Raw genomic sequence first — 18,349 nt, 5'->3', positions numbered from 1 at the left:
CCGTGGGTGTTTAAAATCCCTCCGTACAACTAAAATATTTATACTAAACAGAAAGGAGCGTGCATTCTAAATAAAAAATTTCTCCTTATTGTTTTAACCCCCCACTTACCCCCCCCCCCCCCGCTCTGTTGTTTTTATCTGCTCATAGTCACGTAAGTCCTGGCTCTCCTCTGGGCATTGCAGGTTCAGGGCCAGAGGGTCTGCTCTGCCCACGGCACACGCTCCAGGAGAGGCCCAGATGTTCAGAGGGGAGGGGGGAAAAAAAAAACCAAACCCCAAGAACAACAAAAAACCCTGTGGTTTTTAAACCACCTTTACGCTTTCCTGCTCCTGGGGCCAGCCCGCTGCATAAGATAAAACAGCCTGGAGTCTGCTTTATCTCACCCCCAGCTGCCCACCGTCCCGGGGGACACTCCAGCAGAAGGGCTCAGCCGGACACGGCAGCTCCATGTGCCTCGTCCTCGGCACCTGGGGACGGTGCCCAGGGAGGGGACTGTCATGGGACCAGTCCCACTGGGACCTCTGTGGCCAAGACTCACCCCCATGGCCAGTTGGGTTGGGTTTTCCTGTCTGGTTGCTTTGCATGAAGCAGCTGGGGCCAGTGCTGGGCTGTGCAGTCCGAGGTACTCTGCAGTTTTATTTATTTTATGTTTAATTATTTTTTTCCCTCTAAGCCGTCAGGCTGCTGTCCCCGGTAAACTGTGGCTTTGTGTTCCCTCCAGGGACCCTGTTTACACCAGGACAGGATCTAGTAGATTCCTTCTATGGCTTGGCCCAAGTAGGAACACACTCGCTCTTGCAGATGGTGCTGGTGCCCCCCCACCTCGCTGTTACAGTTTTTTTAACTGGCTTAAATTAGCTGCTGATAGAGGTCTGGACAGGTCAGTCTGGACACTCACATCCCAAATATTCTTTTGGGAAATGATCTAAAATATAGGCAGGAAGTTTTATTTTGCAGATAGACCCATGCAGAGTTTAGCAGACAGAGATGCCCAGATGGACACATCAGTCAGACTTTGATCCTGAAAGCTCCCGGTCTTTGAAGGACTTTTTCTGTGAGATTCCTAGCCTCAGCCATCCCTCTCACCCTGCCTTGACCCAATCACTCCCTTCCCAAAGGGCTTTTGCAGATGTAGAGCCAGAGTTGTAGATGTAGATTTGTAGATGCAGAGCTGGTGGGCTCCCAGGAGGAGAAATCCCAGATTACTAAGGGATACACTGTGGGTTACCCAACTGTAGCTCCCCTGTTTTTCATTCAACACCCAGAATGGCCTTTCTGAAGCCCATGGAGCCTCTTGGGAAGAGGTTTTCATATGGTACTTGCTGTGTGGCTCCATAATTTTGTTTTGTTTCATTTTTGCACGGTAGTGGACCAGAGGGTAATGCAGTACCAAAGGCTCATCTTCTGGACATAATGGTTACTGGTAATAAGTATTACAAATATATTTTCTGTTGAATTTTATATTCAATATTTCCAGTGAAACTTTATTTGCTGTCCAGTAGGACAAAAATGACAATATTTAGGCCCAAATACTTTCCAAACTTCTTTAGCACTCTGGGCTGGATACTGATTTTCACTGGTAATATTTAGACTCTCTCCTCTGTTTTTGGAAGAGTTACCCAGGATTTGGTTGAGCTTAGTGATGAGAGCTTAGCTGTATCCTGTAAAATGTCTTAACATGTCCTGTTTTTATCTTATCTTCTCTGTTAAGTAAGTCATTGCCTTTGCTATGAATTAGATGGGAGAAGCACATCACAGTGTAGATACATGATTTTTTTTTCTCTTTTTTGTTTTCCTCCAAAATTCACCACTTAAACCAAAGAGAAGCAAAGCCAGGTTTGGACCCCACACCTCATTAGTGGTGCACTTGTCTGACTCTGCAAAAAAGGCCAAAATTGGAGGCCAGCAGCCCATCCCAGAGTGTGGTGCTGGTGCTTTTGCACTCACCCAGATGTGGGAGCAGCGCTTGCACTCAAATCTGTGCTTTGCTTTTGTCCTTGCCACCACTTCTAATGGCACAGGGAGCAGGTGGTGCACAGAGGAATTATACAGTCATCGGCACTGCTAGCAAGTGCCCTCCCCTTCTGAAACACAGCACCTCTTGACTTTGTCCACCTCTTTGGTATGTCTTTGGGGTCTAATGTATTTCTGAAAGGGGAGCAGAGACCCTTAGAGGGCGGGGGAGAGGGGGCAGGGAAGCTGCTGGCAGCCCCTCTAACAGGAGCACGGTTTGCAACCCCATTCACAGACATTGTCTGGCATTGTTGTACCAGACACGCTCCATTCATGGCCCCTCTCTTGTCCCTTTTCAGCAAGTGCCCACTGGTCCTGCTCTGTTTGTCGGCAAGAATGAGCTGCCGGGAGGAGGAATGTTTCCCAGACGGGGGGTGAGAAGGTCAGTCTGGACCTCTGGACATTTGCGGCGCGGGCTCGCAGCCGTGGCATGTGAAAGCAGGGAGACCCTTTGAGGGCCTGACGGCCGTTTGTTTGGATATGTGCAGTTCAGATCCTGAGATTAGCTGTCAGGTCATCTGCTGTGAAATCCATTATGAAAAACACCCGGAAACCGATGCTTGACTTGAAATCCTTAGTTTGCTAAATTGCAGAAATTATCTTTCGCAGCCTTTGTCAGCTCCTGTACAGAGGTATTATATATTTATACACGCGCACATATGAAATAATGTTTGCAGTAATGCCTCATGCAAAACGCTAGTTGAGTAAATCTGTCACTGAAACTTCAATTCCAGATTACTACACTCCAAGATCTGCTATTATCGGTGAAAACACATCTTTAGAAAGTTCACAACAGTCTGAAGTAGATGAGCTATTGAAATGCAATAGAAAATCTACCCCTTACAGATTAGTCAAACAATGAATGTAGTCCTGCACGTAAACATTGTCTAACTGTATTGGCAGGGTAAATGGTTCCTGATTTACTGCTGCAGGGATAGGTGGCATTTCCTCAGACTGTGAATACAAATATCAATTATCTCGAGGAAAAATACATTTCTACTCCGTGAACGCGGTCAAGTGATTCAAATGCCGGTAACAAATCAGTCAATTCTCAAATTATTAAACATTTCCAATATTATTATTAATCTCTGGTTGCAACAGAGTACAATTTGCCAGAAAATAAATCCTTGGTAGATCTTGGAGTACTTGAAAAAGTAGTTTTAATCTGTGGACATCCTGGAAAGGCACAACTGAGCAAGGGAGATCAAAGAGGAATGAAGAGTCTGTTTTTTTGGATTTCAGAGATATCCTTTTGTAGTGGTAGCTGTTGTTCCCTCCCTCTGTGTTTTCCTCCTGCACATTGCCTTGTGTGCATTATGGATTTGTGCAGTAATAGCCATATTTACCTTTGCAGCCATTTGAATGGAGCAGCAAAGCATGAACTCCTGTAGGAGAAAAGATAAAAGAGGGAAGCAGAGGGATGCAGGTGTTTCTCTGCTCTCTCAATGAGGAGAGGTTTCTGCTCCATCTGCAAAGTATTTCCATGCCTTCCACATGATCTTCTCAAAGGATGATCTCAGTCCAGTGTGTTTTGATGGAAATATCTGAGGGACATGGAGAAAGACATGGAGAAAGGAAGAATTTAGATTCGTGGTAGGTGGAAAGTTTAGATGTTTTAGTTGAACCCATTGGAATCTTTACCGAGATGGTTTTAAATTTTAATGCCCTCCCAAAAGACCCTTGGTACCAACTCAGCATACTTACTATGTGCTCATACACACACAGAGCAGATTTCTCCAGTATCTCTTCTTGAGATGAGTATCAGCCTCATCTCAAACCAGCTTCAGGCCCAATCAAAAGAAACTGGTATCAAAAAAGACCGTTGAACCAATGACGCCGTGGCTGGAGGATGCAGGAAATGCTCTTGGTGGGAATGTGATCACGGATTCATTCAGTCCAGCCCCAGCACAAGCAGATTGCTCAAGTCATGGATGAGCATGTCACCATTGTACTTTTTTATTTGCATAAAACAATTATCCCATGGACAGGAGCTTCGGAGTTGTCTAGACAACATGCTTTCGATGGTATCGCTGACCTCAGACGCACTGGGCTGGCTCTAAATTAGCGATGAGCAGGGCTGGAGGGATGTATTATGGTAGTTATAAACCATAAGAAGGTATTTAAATAGATAGATAAGACACATGCAAATCTTTTCATTGCCATGACAACCATCTTGATATAGGTTTTCCATACGTAGCAAGAACAGCAGAGCAAAAAGGCACTGGAAAAATAGCAAGAACCTGTAATGATAATGAACCCTGACAGTGTATTAGTCTAGATTTTGGTCACTTATTAACTCTTAATAGAATACAAACTTCTATAGTAATACAGTGTTCATTGGGTCAGGGAGCAATTACTTCTAAACCTTTGCTATAAGGATCTCTGCTATATGGCTATACCTAATGTACCAATTCTTCACAAATTGATCTGACTGATTAAAAAACACTTTGCTATTAGATGTAAATTGCTTAGCTGCTCAAAAGTGCTTCGCGGGGCCGGGTTGCACAAAGCATGAAAATATGTCATTTATGGACATCTCTATATTTCCCTCCTGGTTTTATTGGCCGGGTGAGGAATCTCGTAAATCTGAATTCCCGGATAATTGTCATGTAATAGCTGGGACCGCCAGTTTCCGAAGGGAAATGCAGGGCAACCCCCAACACGTGTGTGACCCCTCCATACGCCACCTGTCTGGGCAGACCTGAGCTGGGTGTTTATTCCTTTTTTGTTCTTCCTTCATTTCTTCGAAGAGCAAACCCACTTCTAAGTGGTTTGAAGGCCAGCTCATGGCTCTAATGATGCCTCCTGTGGCCAGCGAGGGTCCCCTCCAGCAGTGTCTTTCTCAGATAGATGCACAGGATGAAAGCAGCTGCCAGAGCTTGGACCTGGAGGCGCCTTGTCCAACTTGTCTGAGTCCTCTGTGCTTGTTCTCTCTTAGCCCAGGGATGCTGGGGCACGGGTGGCCAGGTGGGAAGGACACAGACATGCTACCCAGCTTCAAACAGTTTTCTCCACAGATCAAATGCATCAGGAGTGACTGGGGTCTTGGGAAATGAATTAGGGTTAACCTTGCAGGGCTTTTTTGTTATTGTTGTTTTTTTTTCTTCATGGTAGTGAAGATGCTTAAGCTGAGGGGTGACCTAATTGCGGCTTTCCAGAACCTGAAAGGAGCCTAGAAGAAAGAGGGAGAGGGAATTTTTGCAAGAGCATATAGTGACAGAACAAGGGGGAATGGCTTCAAACTGAGAGTAGGTTTAGATTAGATATTAGGAAGAAATTCTTTACTGTGAGGATGCTGAAGCCCTGGTACAGGTTGTCCAGAGAAGTTGTAAATGCCTCATCCCTGGCAGTGTTCAAGGCCATGCTGAATGGAACCTGGGGTAGTGAGTGGTGTCCCTGTCCATGGCAGGGTCTTGGAATGAGATGTGCTTTAAGGTCCCTTCCAACCTAAACTATTCTGTGATTCTATGCGGTTGCAGGACAACCCTGTTGCAGAATAATTCCTTCTTACCTCTGCTTGCCTTACCTGTAATGGATGGTTTTGTTGTGTCAGGGTGTTGTGTTTGGAGGTGGATGGCCCAGACCATGCTTTCACATTGCCCTGTTTCCTTCCACCTCAGCAACAGTGGGATACCCCCCTTTCCCAGCCTGGCTCTGGATTCAGGGGAATCTGTCACAGCCTCTATGCTGTCTCCTGTCACCGCCATCCGCTGCCTCCTTGCTCTCATACCCCACATAAAAGCCTTGTTGTCTTTGTCAGAGCCCTTCCTAAAACGCTGTCCTTTGGTTTATGCTCTCAGGTAATAATTTTGGGCAGCACCCTGAGGCTTTGATGGTGCAGCTCCCCACGACACTCACACCAAGCTTCCTCCTTCGAATTCCTTTTGGTCAGTGACTCCTCCAAGCCCTTGAAGACGACAAGGCAGGTAGGGTGCAGTGACACCTGCTCATTATTTGAGCTGCGGCCATCTCACCACAGCCTTGTGTTACCTCTCTGCCCAACTTGTAAGGCAGGCAGGAAGCAGTTTGGGTGGGCCCCATCCTGTCCTCCCGCAATGTGCAGCACCGAGCACAGCGGCTCCGACCAAAACCCTGCGGGTGATACCGTGGTGCAGAGAATAATTAAAAAGCTGCACTCGTTTCCCAGATGAGATACACTCCTGTAGTGTGTAAATCAGTCACAGTCCTGGAGGAATAATCCAGGCGGGATAATTGTGCAGGGGAAAGGCCCCAGACGTGATAGGGGTTTGCATTAGCAATGCCTTTTCATCCATCTGTCTTTTGACCAGAGCTAGAGAGGGCCAGAATTTGACTTATAAGGATGTTTTGATCAACTGATTATTTCAGTGACAGAGCTCCTGAAGTACAAGCTCCTGAAAATACCTTATTTGTGTACAGGAGCAGCTAGGAGCCGGGGACTGAAAGGTTTCCTTCTTCAAAGATTAATCTGTTTAGGATCTATCGGTTCCCTTATAATCCTGGAGAATTCAACCATCAGCTTGGCTGGGGGAAATATTTCACCTTGACTGTTTATCCACTGAGTACAGTGGAAGCAGAAACAGGACAAAGAAGAATCTGGCTCAGAGCAGGCATTAAATTATATAGTTTATTGGGATGCTACTGTTATTGATTAATTAGGCTGAAGAGGAACTGGAGAGCCCTGATCATGGGCTGAGCTTGATTGTGCTGTTCGGGTGTGTCAGGAGCCCTGTCGGACACCTGCAACACATATCTCACTTTTTGGTGTCATTTGGGAGGGTTAAAGATGGGGAAAATGGCTGGTACCAACAAGGATCCCGAGAATGAATGTGAAAGCAATGCAAGGGCAAATATATTTGTCCTGCAGTCAAATGCTTTTTACAAGTCCTGTGTTACACGTGCGACTACACTGCCAAAAGGTGTATTCCACAGTTTAGAAAAGGCACTTTGGTGCTGTGGAGGAGAAAGCATCTATGACAGAGTCCACCTATGTATTTTCCTTTTTAAGATCATCTAAACTTTATTGAAGACTAAGCACAGAACTGAAAATTGTTGGTATTAACACTCTAGGGCATCCTGTGTACTGAAGACTCAATTTCTTAGCCTGAATACGTGTTCTGGCTGACAAATTTTGGGGTGTTATTTTGCCTTCTAGATATTCAGACGTTCTATGGACATCTGGGAATTTAATTAACAGCTTTTGCATGTATTTAGAGCAAAGTAAACTTTCCTGGAGCCTCGTGTTGGTGAGGAGAAATCTTATTTATGAACACTGGCACCTGTCATGTTAATTTGTACAAAGTTTTTGATTTATCCTAAAAGAACACATTACACAGTGGATTTGGAGGAGTTAAAGGGAACCTGCAGGGTGACTTTAATCTTTATGTCTTTATATACTTGAGGGCATTTTACTGCACCTCTGCACTGCTTTCACTACACAATCATTTTCTGCTTTAGAAATGTAGCCATTTGGATCAATAGTTGCAGTACAATATATGGTACTTCTTATGGGAGCCTCACAGGACACCTAAGAAGCACCGTGGTAATTTCACAAAACGCTTGGCTACACTCTGAAATATATTTTAAAAGCAGAAGTTGGCAAAACATACGCTGTGCAAAATTACAAGAGCCCTAATGAAATTGTGCTTACTCTACTTACTTTTATTAGAATTGGATTAGGAAAAATAGGATGTAAAGGGATGTTCCTTGCTTGAAATGTGGGTGTTTCAATAGGAAGCTCTAAATATTAAGGACTGGGCTGTGTGCATTTATTGTAGCAGCAGTTTTAAACTCCCATGGAACGTGTTGGCTTGTTTGGAGGGATTTTTGAAGGGGAAGATTTCTAGCTGATGTGATAAGCATGTGTTTGCTGGGCTTGATTTAAAATAAAGCAGAAATAAAAAAGGGTGTTTGGAGAGACATTTACTCACAGAACAAAAAAAAAAAAAACCAAAAAGAGGATCTAAAAATACACATCCCTTAAAGCGTTAACAAACGTATCCTGCACATTGCAGATTTTACAGTAAATTCTTTATCTATAAACAAACCGGGTTATCACAGCTGTTTATTGTACTGCTAGCCCTGATCCTAACCTTTATGTCTTTATTGCTTACATACCATTCCCTTGTTTATATGTCTGTACCAGCCTGTGCCCTTGAACTTGGCCCCGGCGAGCCTTGACCCGGCGCGCTCGCTCACTCACGCGGGTCACGTCGGCGATCACTAAATGGGAGACGGGGCTGGCGGGCGGCCCACGGGCAATTAACACACCACCAGAGCCCTGCCAGTGTGGCTGGAGGGACAGACCACCGGCCACGGGCAGTGGGTTACGGCAGGGACAGGAAGAAACAGCAAGGAAAAGAGTGAGAGGGCAGACAGGATCCCCCTTGGAAGGTGTTTTCACTGCAGTGTGCGATGCCAGCTGTGTGACGCTCACCAGCGCCCAGCAAACCCGCCTGGAAAGCAGCCCTGGGGGCCACACTAGGAGGGGGTGATGCCTCACCAGTCCAAAACCATCAAAGCCCCCCCTCCTCTTCCAGCTGGGGCCTTGGCAGCGCATCAGAAATGAGAGGGGAGCCGTGTGCTCTTCTGCTGTTTCCCCCCCCCCGCCGCGGCTGAGAAGCTGAGAGTCAGGCGTGCCTTGTTCTGATAACTCAGCAAAGTTTGGGGTTTGTGTGGACAAACAGCCTGTGCCCTCCAGCATCTCCACCAGCAGGGCTTGAAGGGCAGGACGGAGCAGGCAGTGCAGGGAAAAGCATGGACAGGGACGTGGTCAGGAAGATCTGCCTTCAGATCACTGATAAACTTCAACTGTGAGCCAAAAAGTACTTTAAACACACCCCCCACCCTGATGTCCTACGTGCTGGGTTTTAGGGCATGAAAGATTTGGCTCAGCTCAGTGAGCTGTGTCACAGTGTTCCCCATCAGGAGTACAACTGGGGCACGCTGTGGGATGAGCCCAAGAGATGGACTGTCCGAAATGTGGGCAGCACCAAACGTGCTGGGGTAGAGTGATATCAGTGTGTGCAGGGAGCCTTCCTCACCACCCCTTGGGGGCATCAGGCTGGGTTTGGTTTCAGCTAGTCAAACTGGCTCTTCACTAGGAACAAACCTCCTGGTGCAAACATCTCCAGGTCTGAATCAAATCCTTCATTTGCTACTAAAAATAATGGCAATGAATGGAGGAATTCACAAATTCTCCCAGGGAAAGGAAATTATGATCCCATTAACCTACATTACAGCCATCACCATTAAGAGATACCATTAACCTGCAGTTCCCACACTGGCTTATCAGAGATACTACAGTCATCCCTGTAATTCTGGAGATGCTACAGCCATCCCTGTAATTGTGTGGTAACTCTTGGCAAACGCTGACTTTTTAATAGGCAGTATTGCAGCCAAGTACTTTGTCGGATTATAAACCCCAATCCACGTAGCCTTTCATGAGTGTTTTGGCTGCTCAGGCAAAAGCCTGTCTCAAACCACGCTTGGGATGAGAGCTCCAGAACAGGATTGGGTCCCCTGCCATCTGAAATGATAGGATTTTTCCTGCCTCACAAGGTCATGAGCAGTCATAATCGATCAATACGGAGGATGACGGGAGTATCAAGAGTTTTAATGACATAACAGCGTGTTTTAGGAGTTGTTGTTTCACTTTCCAAAGTAACGTATAGATTTTCAGTGGCTTTTCTTCACACATTTACTGATATTCAGCCACCAAAGTGCTCTTGAGTACCCATATTTGGTGTATGAGTTTAACTGAGTCCTGCTAGTTGGAGAATTGTAATGTTATTGTTTCATATATATATATACATATATATATATATATTTACAAACACATGGTCAATATCCTGTTTCCTGATCTGTTCTACTTACTTTACACATTTAGGCTCTGATTACAAACACTGATTCTGTTAAATTTAGTAATCAAATATTCATATATTCAGAAGCTTGAGTTTTCCTCAGCTTTTTACTTTGCGTTGTCCTGCCTAACAGCCAAAAATTTTGTTTTGTTGTATTCCTGTGGGGGTTTTGAGGTTTGTTTCTTCCCACAGAGGAAAGAAATGCAGGGAAGTCAGTGTGGGTTTGCAGTAAAGGAGCTGGAGGGGTCCTCAGGACTCATAACTGGACTTACTTTAGGTTCTTTGTTTGGCTATAGACTAAATTCAATTCTTATGCCTCAGTTTCCCACCTGTAAGATAGTGGTAAGGCATTACACTCATGAGTAACATTAAGATATATTCAGTATTTGTCTGCTGTTCTCAGGTTGAAAAAGGATAGTTTCAGAGAAAACTGATGTTGGAAATGGGCTGTTGGACATCCACAAATCTCTCATGATCTTAATTGTGGTGCCCAGGGGAAGAAACTCTCCCTTTCCTTCCACACCAGGTCAAAAAGCAGTTGAAAAGCTCTTGGTAACATCACCAAAGCAAAAGGTCTTGGGGAGCTTCAGGTCTGAAAATCAACCAGACAACATGAGGACAGAGTCCTACAACCTTGGTCTCTGTTGCCACACTTGAAGAAAGGCAATAAATACTGTTTCTGACTAAGTGTGCTCCCTGCAGAGCTGCTAACTATCCTTCCCACTTGCCTAAGGGTTAACTGAGCCCTAAGAATGTGGTTGATATATTATCATAGCCCTGATGAAGTCATCAAAGAGTTTGTAAAAATGTGCAGTTCTCATACCCTTCCGTGAGAGATTTTAGAGGTTTTTTTCCCTATCCTTGCAGGTTGTCTCTTTATAAAAGTAATTTCTCAGAAACATTCTCAAATCTAAAAATAAGTGAATCCGTCTGTTAAAGGCTACAGTAAAGCAGAACCTTTTTTTTTCATAGGTTAAAAAAAAACCCCACCGAACAAGCCCAAGTAATAAGATGTATATTTATGTAACGAGAAGTCAGATTTATGAAAAATGCTGTTGTGGCTTGTGATTCCACATGAAATGGTCCAGTCTCGGAATAAAAATGGTTGGATGCTGACATGTAGTGATGCGCAAACTCCCCTGCCTGAGCTGAGTATATTTCTAACTTTGCTCTAATTATCAATCACTTGATTCATGTCAGACCAGCTCACATTTAAATCAAGTTTTTGTGCTATTTAGACAGGTACTCTGTAAACACAGGGAGAAGAGATGGTTTCTGGAATGACTGGGAATGGCTGCCTGAGTGGCTGTCAGGAGTCCATGTTCTGTATGAACAAATTAAAAGCAGGAGTCTTTCATGCTAAATTTGTATGGCCCTCTGCACAAATTGCCCAATTTATTAAAGTATTTTCTGGTGGCGAGATGTTTTGGGTCACGAGGGTTGATAAGAAGCATTAAATAAAACACTGCAAGTCGAATTTAAGGATAAAATGAAATTCTCTCTGTGTTGGGTTTGATGTTCTTAATATAATCCCTGGTGGACAGTAGTCTGCATTACAAAACCTTCACACATAATTTGGCACAGTTTGGATGATTTGCAATCTCTCCCTCGCTCTCTCTGCAGAGGATGCCCTGAGCAGATCCTGCGTGGAGGCTGGGTGACCTCTCCTCTCTCAGGAGGGTGGTCTCCTCAGGTCACTGTTCAGGTCATTTCTGCAGCAGAGTAAGGAAGCTTTGAGTGTTCCTTCTCTTGTGTGGATAAACAGAGGGCTTCCATTTCCAGCACTACCGGTCCCTAACCTTCAGAAGCTCAGCAGTCACCGAGGGGGATGGGGAAGAGATGCCAAAAGAAAGTACAGAGCAAAGAATGTAAAGAATTTTGCTTATCTGTGACAAGTTTCTAAGCGTGTTTGATTATGGTAATAAGGATACCTCATTAACAAAGGATTTTAAAGGCATGTACACCATTGATAATCAGCCCTGGCCAAAGTACATTGTACATTTTTAACTTTTTTTTTTTCCCCCCGATGGGATATGTTTGAAATACAGCAGCACCTTAGTTAAAATGTGGAATTTCACTCGGTGCAGGAGGGTGGGGCTGTGGCAGCCAAGGAAGGAGCCCTATCTACCTAAGATAAAGTCCCCATCACCAAGAGATGACTGTAAAACATGCACAATTCCCAATCCTTAAAACTCTCCCTAATTGCAAATCTCCTCATTGTTTTAACTTATCTCTGCCAGTGCTGTGCTGAATTAGTCCTTTGGAGTCCCTGAATGGCATCAAGGGAAGAGAAGAGGAAAGGAAGGATGGGAATGAGAGCCAATGAGAAACAGAAGAAAGCAAGATAGCCAGAGAAAAGGAAAGGGGATGGGTGTTAAGTGTAATTGCCCTTTGGCTTCCTGTGAAATTGTAAAAGCTTTTTTGAACACCCTTGCTGAACCAGCCACACTGATGTTTTCTGCACCCCTGCTGCATGGTGCTGGTGGGGGGGAAAGGAAAGAAATGGTTCAGCAAGAATTGTCCTCCTCTGTTCAGGCAATTTCTGGTGTGTGTCTTGCTGGAAACTGGCCCAGTGAATGTCCCCCACCACCAGCCTCTGCACTGATCTCTGTGTTAGATCCCTTGGCCATCTCCCCCCCAGACCAAGTTCCCCACTGGTGGGTGGGAGATCCACCACCTCTGTGGTCACCCTCTTTTTAGGCCAGTCTGACACTGTAGCAGGCAGTTTTTTCACCAACAGGCACTCTGTGGGAATTTAGTCCAGTTCCACCTGATACCTGGAGTATTCCTATTTTGCCATCCTTATCTCCTAATGAGTTTATAATCTAGAACAGAACAGTACCCCTGCTGTTCTCCTGCCTTCTTATCAAATGATTTCACAATCAGACACATTCAGAGCTGCTTCTGGCCCCGTGTGGGTTCCTCTGTGGGCACTTTTTTCAGCAGGAATGGACCTGAGCAGAAATTTTGTGTTGTGTCAAACAGGAGAAGAATGAAACCCACCTATGCACGGCGCTCTTGCACCTTGTTCCAAGTCTAACACTGGAGTGCTGGCTGCCCAGCTCTAAATGTGGATATAACTTAGTATTTCTTCTTCTAGTGCCTTTGGGTTGAAGAAAGCATTTTGACATCCACACACTTCTAATAAACTAAAGCTGTAACGAGGCTTTTTCTATTTGTATTGCTCTTTTGTTGTCTCCTATGCGCATTTACCATTGATTTTTGCCAAACTCCCCTATACTGTAACTGTGCAGTTATAAACTGGTGTTATTGAGGGGAACTGAGGAGGGAAAGGATTGCCATAAAATTACTGGCTGCAAACAAACACTGCAGCTCTATTTGGGTGTTTCTCAGAAACACCTGGAGATTATTGCATACAACCTTCCTGATCAGTAAATCAGCCAGCCACTGATTGTTTCCTTAGCCACATCAGGCACAAATGGAACAGCTGTTTAATTTACCTTTTTTTTTATGGTAGAAAATTCATATCCTGCATCATCGATATCTTTATTTTGCAACATGCCGACATTAATTTTTTTCTTTTCTCTCAGTGTTGCTGTAAAAGACAGGAGGATCTGTCTGCGTGTTTGAGGTGCGGCCTGATGTCATCCTTCGGGGCGGTGCCCACATGGAAACCAAGCAAAACTCTCTGGAGCTTTCCCAAGTAAGTTGGGACATCCTTTCAAATCCAAGGGTAGGGTGAGGGGGGACACTTGCTAACGTGAGCAGGAACTGAAGGAGCCAAGGCTTTGCAAGCTCTAGAAACTCTAAAGTAAATGGCTTTGGTTGGCTTGAGACTGTGCAACAGCCAGCTACAACTGAATGCTTTATTGCCGTCTGGAAGTGTTTATTTTCTGAACATAAATTCAAGGGACAGATTCAAGGCATGTCTAGAAATAAAGCATATCATCATGTGAGCTAAGCTGACAAGGACAATTTACTGTACCCTGCATTCGTTCTGGGCCAATCGGAAGAGAAGAGGCTATTAACATCCTGAAATTCCCGCTGTTCGGCTCTCCCTGTCCCTTCACTGAACTCAGGAATGGCATGTATTAACCCCTTGAGGGCCTCCCGTGCACATCCGAAGAAGGGACACTTGTTTAGGCCCGGTAGACATGTGCAGTATGTCCAGCTCTTATTGACAGCAGCAGCAAACTGCTTTAAGAGCCGTGACACGGGCTGCGCTGTCTGGAGGCCCAGCACAGGGTTAACGTCTGTCCTAGAGGCAGTTTTCGGTGCTGTGGATGAGCACTGACTTACTCTGTTTAAATACGAGAGTTCACTGGTCAGCTTGACCTTGAATTCTCTTGCAAAGACAGGAACAAGTTGACATACTGTTCGTGTTTTCAGTGACTGCAAAGTTCAGGGAATACAATGCAACTGCAGCTCACATGCCGTGAGCATCACTTAGAGAAGAGAAAGGAAAGTTCATTTCCTACTTTTTAAATCCTGCCAGCAAGAAAAGTAACAAAACCAGAAAAGAGTCAGAAGGTAACACACAAAGGGCACAGCAGCAGATATTGCAGAGGGAAAGGTGCCATTCACAGTCAGGAATGTGTTATAATAAAATCCACAAGCAAAAGTCCACAGAGGACTGTTTGCATAGCAGCATTACAATATCTACATGTGTAAATAGAGGGAACAGCCTTTAAATCTACGTTACAGCAGCAACTGTTGGGTCTTTTGCCTGCAGACACAGTGCTTGAAGTGTTCCTCCTGACTTAGTGGATGTCCTTGTATAGGACAGCACGATCAGCCCCATTGCAACATTGCAGCTGAGGGAAACATGTTACTCTGGCTCCAAATAGGAATATTCTGTGTACAGCACTGCAGAAGGGCAGTGCACTTAACTGGTCTCCAGCTCCTTCTTTTTGTCCTATCCCCTCTCTGCGTGGTAAAGGGTACAGATTCAGCACAGCAGCTCATTCCTGTCCCTTGTTCCCAGTGAAAAGCACATCTCCGCACCTCCTTCTGTGAGGAAAATATAAGCTGGATCCTCATGGAGTGCATGGGGACAGGGAAACCCAAAGAGAAAACTCCTTATCGACTTTCCTAGGTTTTCTTTTAAATCAAGGCAGGCTCACTTGAAGCCTGGTAAGGCTGAAGGCACAGCACACCCAGGCACTCCTGCAGCTGCAGACCTGGAGAGGCAGGAGCAGGAGTAGCCGCTGGATCCTGGGTCATGGTCAGTCCCTCAGACAGCTTCTCTGTTTGTTTATCACTGTGCCTGAGAACACACCGAGTAAGTCCACACATATTAAAAACACACACGCTCCCCCCACAGTTTGGTCCCATTTTTCATGTGGGCCTTAGTCATTCCTCTGCATTTTGGCACAGAGTTGTGCAGCAGACTCTCTCTACTATAATGGCACAATGTTCACAGCTGGAATAAAAATATTTGTTCTCCTGCCTTCTCCCAAGTCACTTGGGCTCTCTTCTCCCACTGAGGAGCCTGTGTCATTCATTCCCTGGCAGTACACAGGGCTTAAGTATTGCAACCTTCAGTACTAGACCAGAATAATATAAGAACCACAAAGAATCATTTATCTGGCATGACATATTTTATGCTCTTGTGTAAGTTTTCCTAAGGGAATTTTGAATGTCCTACTGGGTGACTGTAAAGACACCAAGGACTCAAAGTCATGGGCATCATCTTTATTACAAGCCCTAAAACACTCAGCACAAAGACAAAGCTGAGTGATTTTAACTTTTCTGAAATTAAGAGACTATATTGTGTCACCGAAGTCCTTCCACAGATCCGTTTAAGAGCAGAGTGGTTTGAGGCTGAAAGGATCCTCGTACTGAAATTGATCTTAATCTTCTATTACTATAGAAATGTTTCTGTGCTTTAAAAATACACTCCCCATTTCTTACTTTCAGACTACCCTAATCTCAAATTAGCCTTCTGAGCAAAGGTCAGGAGTGCAAGAGTGCAGGTCTTACTGGTTCAATTAAAGGAAATAACACAAAATCAGACAGGCTATTGCAGAAGTCTTTGTCAACAACTTCCTGAATGCTGAGAGGCTGTTCAGGCATAAGCTGTCTATACTGCCGGATAATGCTGTTATTAGAAACACATTAGTGTAAGAAATTAAAAAAAAAATAAAATAAAATAGATATACATGGCTAATAGATACATTCATCTTGTGGCTTTCACAGTAAAAGTCTCAGACTAGTGCTTGTGATTAATTATTAATGTTTGTCATCTTGTTCCTTTTTTTGGTGTGTTTACAACTTAGCCTTGCCTCTCTATTTTTTTTCCAAGCCACTTGCACATAACAAAGCCCAGATGACTACACTAGTAGCTGTCGTGCTATTACTCGCTTTAATAATGTCCTTAATAATGATGAAATGTTAAGTATAATGTACCAATAAATATTTTGGAGTCAGGGAACTGGCAGGTACGTGGGGAAGGCACTTTGTGTTAACAGTTGATATACTGTTGTTGCACTTATGAAAACTGCCTTTAATGCATTTGCGTAAAGATCCTCTTTTTAAAATGATTTTCCTTTCTTCCTTTCCTTTTTTTTTTTTTTTTTTTTTTGGTTGTGTCCTTGTGCCTGAACATTTGACCCTGGGGGAGTAGGACGGAAAGATTGTTTAAACAGCAGAGAATTGTTTATTTCAATTTTCTCCCTCTTTTTTTCCCCCTTTTCAGTTCTCTTTACAGGTAAATCACTTGCGATATGGGAGAATCTCAGAAAGTTCAGGGGTTTTGGGGCAGGAAACGCCTCCCCTCCCCCCGAAGTTTGGATTCAGAGCTAAATTTATCTGAATGCTGTCATTTCCCTGCTTTTCCTTCTCTACCTCCTTCACTACATTCCTCTTTCTCCCTCCCCATTCCCAGCCACCCAGATCTTATCCTTTCCTTGACCTGCAGCTCCCCCTCCCTCGCCTTCCACGGCTCTAAAATGTCCGGAGGCCTCGGCTGAAGGTGGTAGTTTGTCCTGGTGGTTTTTTTTCATTCCTGAGCTGTACTATAGCGAAAAATGCTCTGTAATCCCCTGCCCTCAGAGGTTGTCTCCATCAACAGATGCTAAAAAAAGGTTTGGTGGCCCCTTAAGAGGAGAAGGCAGCAGTGCCCAGCAGAGGAGTCCAGGCTTGCTCACACCTCACTGGGTGCAAGTGTCTGCTGGTGATACAGCAAAGGGCTCACGCGGGTGCAAGCGATTTGTTTTAGGTAAAAGGATTCAGAAATAGGTGTGGAAGTTCCTCCAAATTTCCATCCTGCTCCTGCTTTCCATGGCACATTCTGCACATTTGCATCACTTATCACTACCTGGAGCTGGTCTCTCCTGGTAGGGAATACACACAGAGTTCAACAAGATCCTTTTCTTTTTGTTTTCCCTTTTTCTTTTGTTTTTAAATAATATAGTCTTGCACTGTGGCTATTCTAGTTTTTCACAGAAGTGGCAGGCAGCCAAAGACTGGAGTCATTATTTGCAAACTCTAAAAATAGAGTCAAGATTTATAGGAAGAAAACAGATATGTCTTGTTATAAAACCATGAATAAGGATTGGCACGAACATAACGGTTTATTCTTTTTTGATATTGGTTATTGTAAATTGCACTCTATCTTTCTGGGAGATACACTAGATAGTTACAGTACAGAAACGTTTCCTTTACTCGAAAGTGCTGGAGAACTGCAGTTTATTTGTTGTAAAGACTTGATTATTCAAAGGAAGAGATAAGAGATGAGGTAGCCCCTGGGAATTTTGTGCATTGTTGGGGTGGACAGTTTGTTTTAAAAAAAAATTATTAGTGATCTTCTTCTGCAGGTCACTGCTGATAAAAATTACATTCAGCATGTCTCTTTGCCCAGTGTAAAGGCACCTCATGAGTTGCACTTCTGGTTAATACTGCTTGTTATTGTAAACCATGAACATCACATCCCTGATCTAGCTGTTGTTAATAACACTCCCTGCACTATCTCCTTCCTTGTAGGCTCTGGCAGGGCAGCAACGAAGGGAAAAAAAATAGGGTAAAAAGAAAAAAGGAAAAAAAAAAGAGGGAAGCAGAGGCAAAGAGAGGGAGAGACTTTCACAAAGAGTTAAAAAGGCCTGATGAAATCCTTACAATGTACACCATATGGCTTGACATTTACCAGATTAGTTAAACATTTCTACTGGGGATAAATATTCCTGCACATCGATGTAAAGAAATTGCATGAGACAAGGGCACATACAGCATATTTATGCCATGGAGTAATCTTTTTTTTTCTTTTTTTTCCCCTCCTCCCTTCCCCTTGGCTAGCAGAATTCAGGTTACTGAATATGTAAGGGCCAAGTGTACTAAACCCAAACAAACCCCGCTCCTGTGCACTCCTGAGCTGCTGTCGATGTGGCTTCCAGCGTCGCCCCAAACGCACTCAAAACCCCCAACCCAAAAAAAGTTTTGAATGAGCGATCTCGCTGTAAAAAAAAATACCAAACCCCAACTCTGTGGAGAGGCTGAAGCATTAAAGTTTGTCAAAATCTATTTGAGCACTCGGGTT

The 18,349-nt window shown here is 44.3% G+C and overlaps 1 long non-coding RNA gene across 1 annotated transcript in view; it reads left to right on the top strand.

The window, feature by feature from the left end:
* Nucleotides 1-18,349, top strand: part of LOC116783784 — a 147,869-nt gene that overhangs the window by 57,584 nt on the left and 71,936 nt on the right. The window contains exon 3 of the long non-coding RNA XR_004355831.1: nt 13,407-13,519. This is a non-coding gene — a long non-coding RNA (uncharacterized LOC116783784). The remainder of the gene's footprint in view (nt 1-13,406; nt 13,520-18,349) is intronic.

Source organism: Chiroxiphia lanceolata, chromosome 3 (genome assembly GCF_009829145.1).
Source record: "Chiroxiphia lanceolata isolate bChiLan1 chromosome 3, bChiLan1.pri, whole genome shotgun sequence".
Classification (NCBI taxonomy): Eukaryota; Metazoa; Chordata; class Aves; order Passeriformes; family Pipridae; genus Chiroxiphia; species Chiroxiphia lanceolata.
The sequence above is the reverse complement of the archived record's forward strand: the minus strand, read 5'-3'. Positions and strand labels throughout refer to the sequence as shown.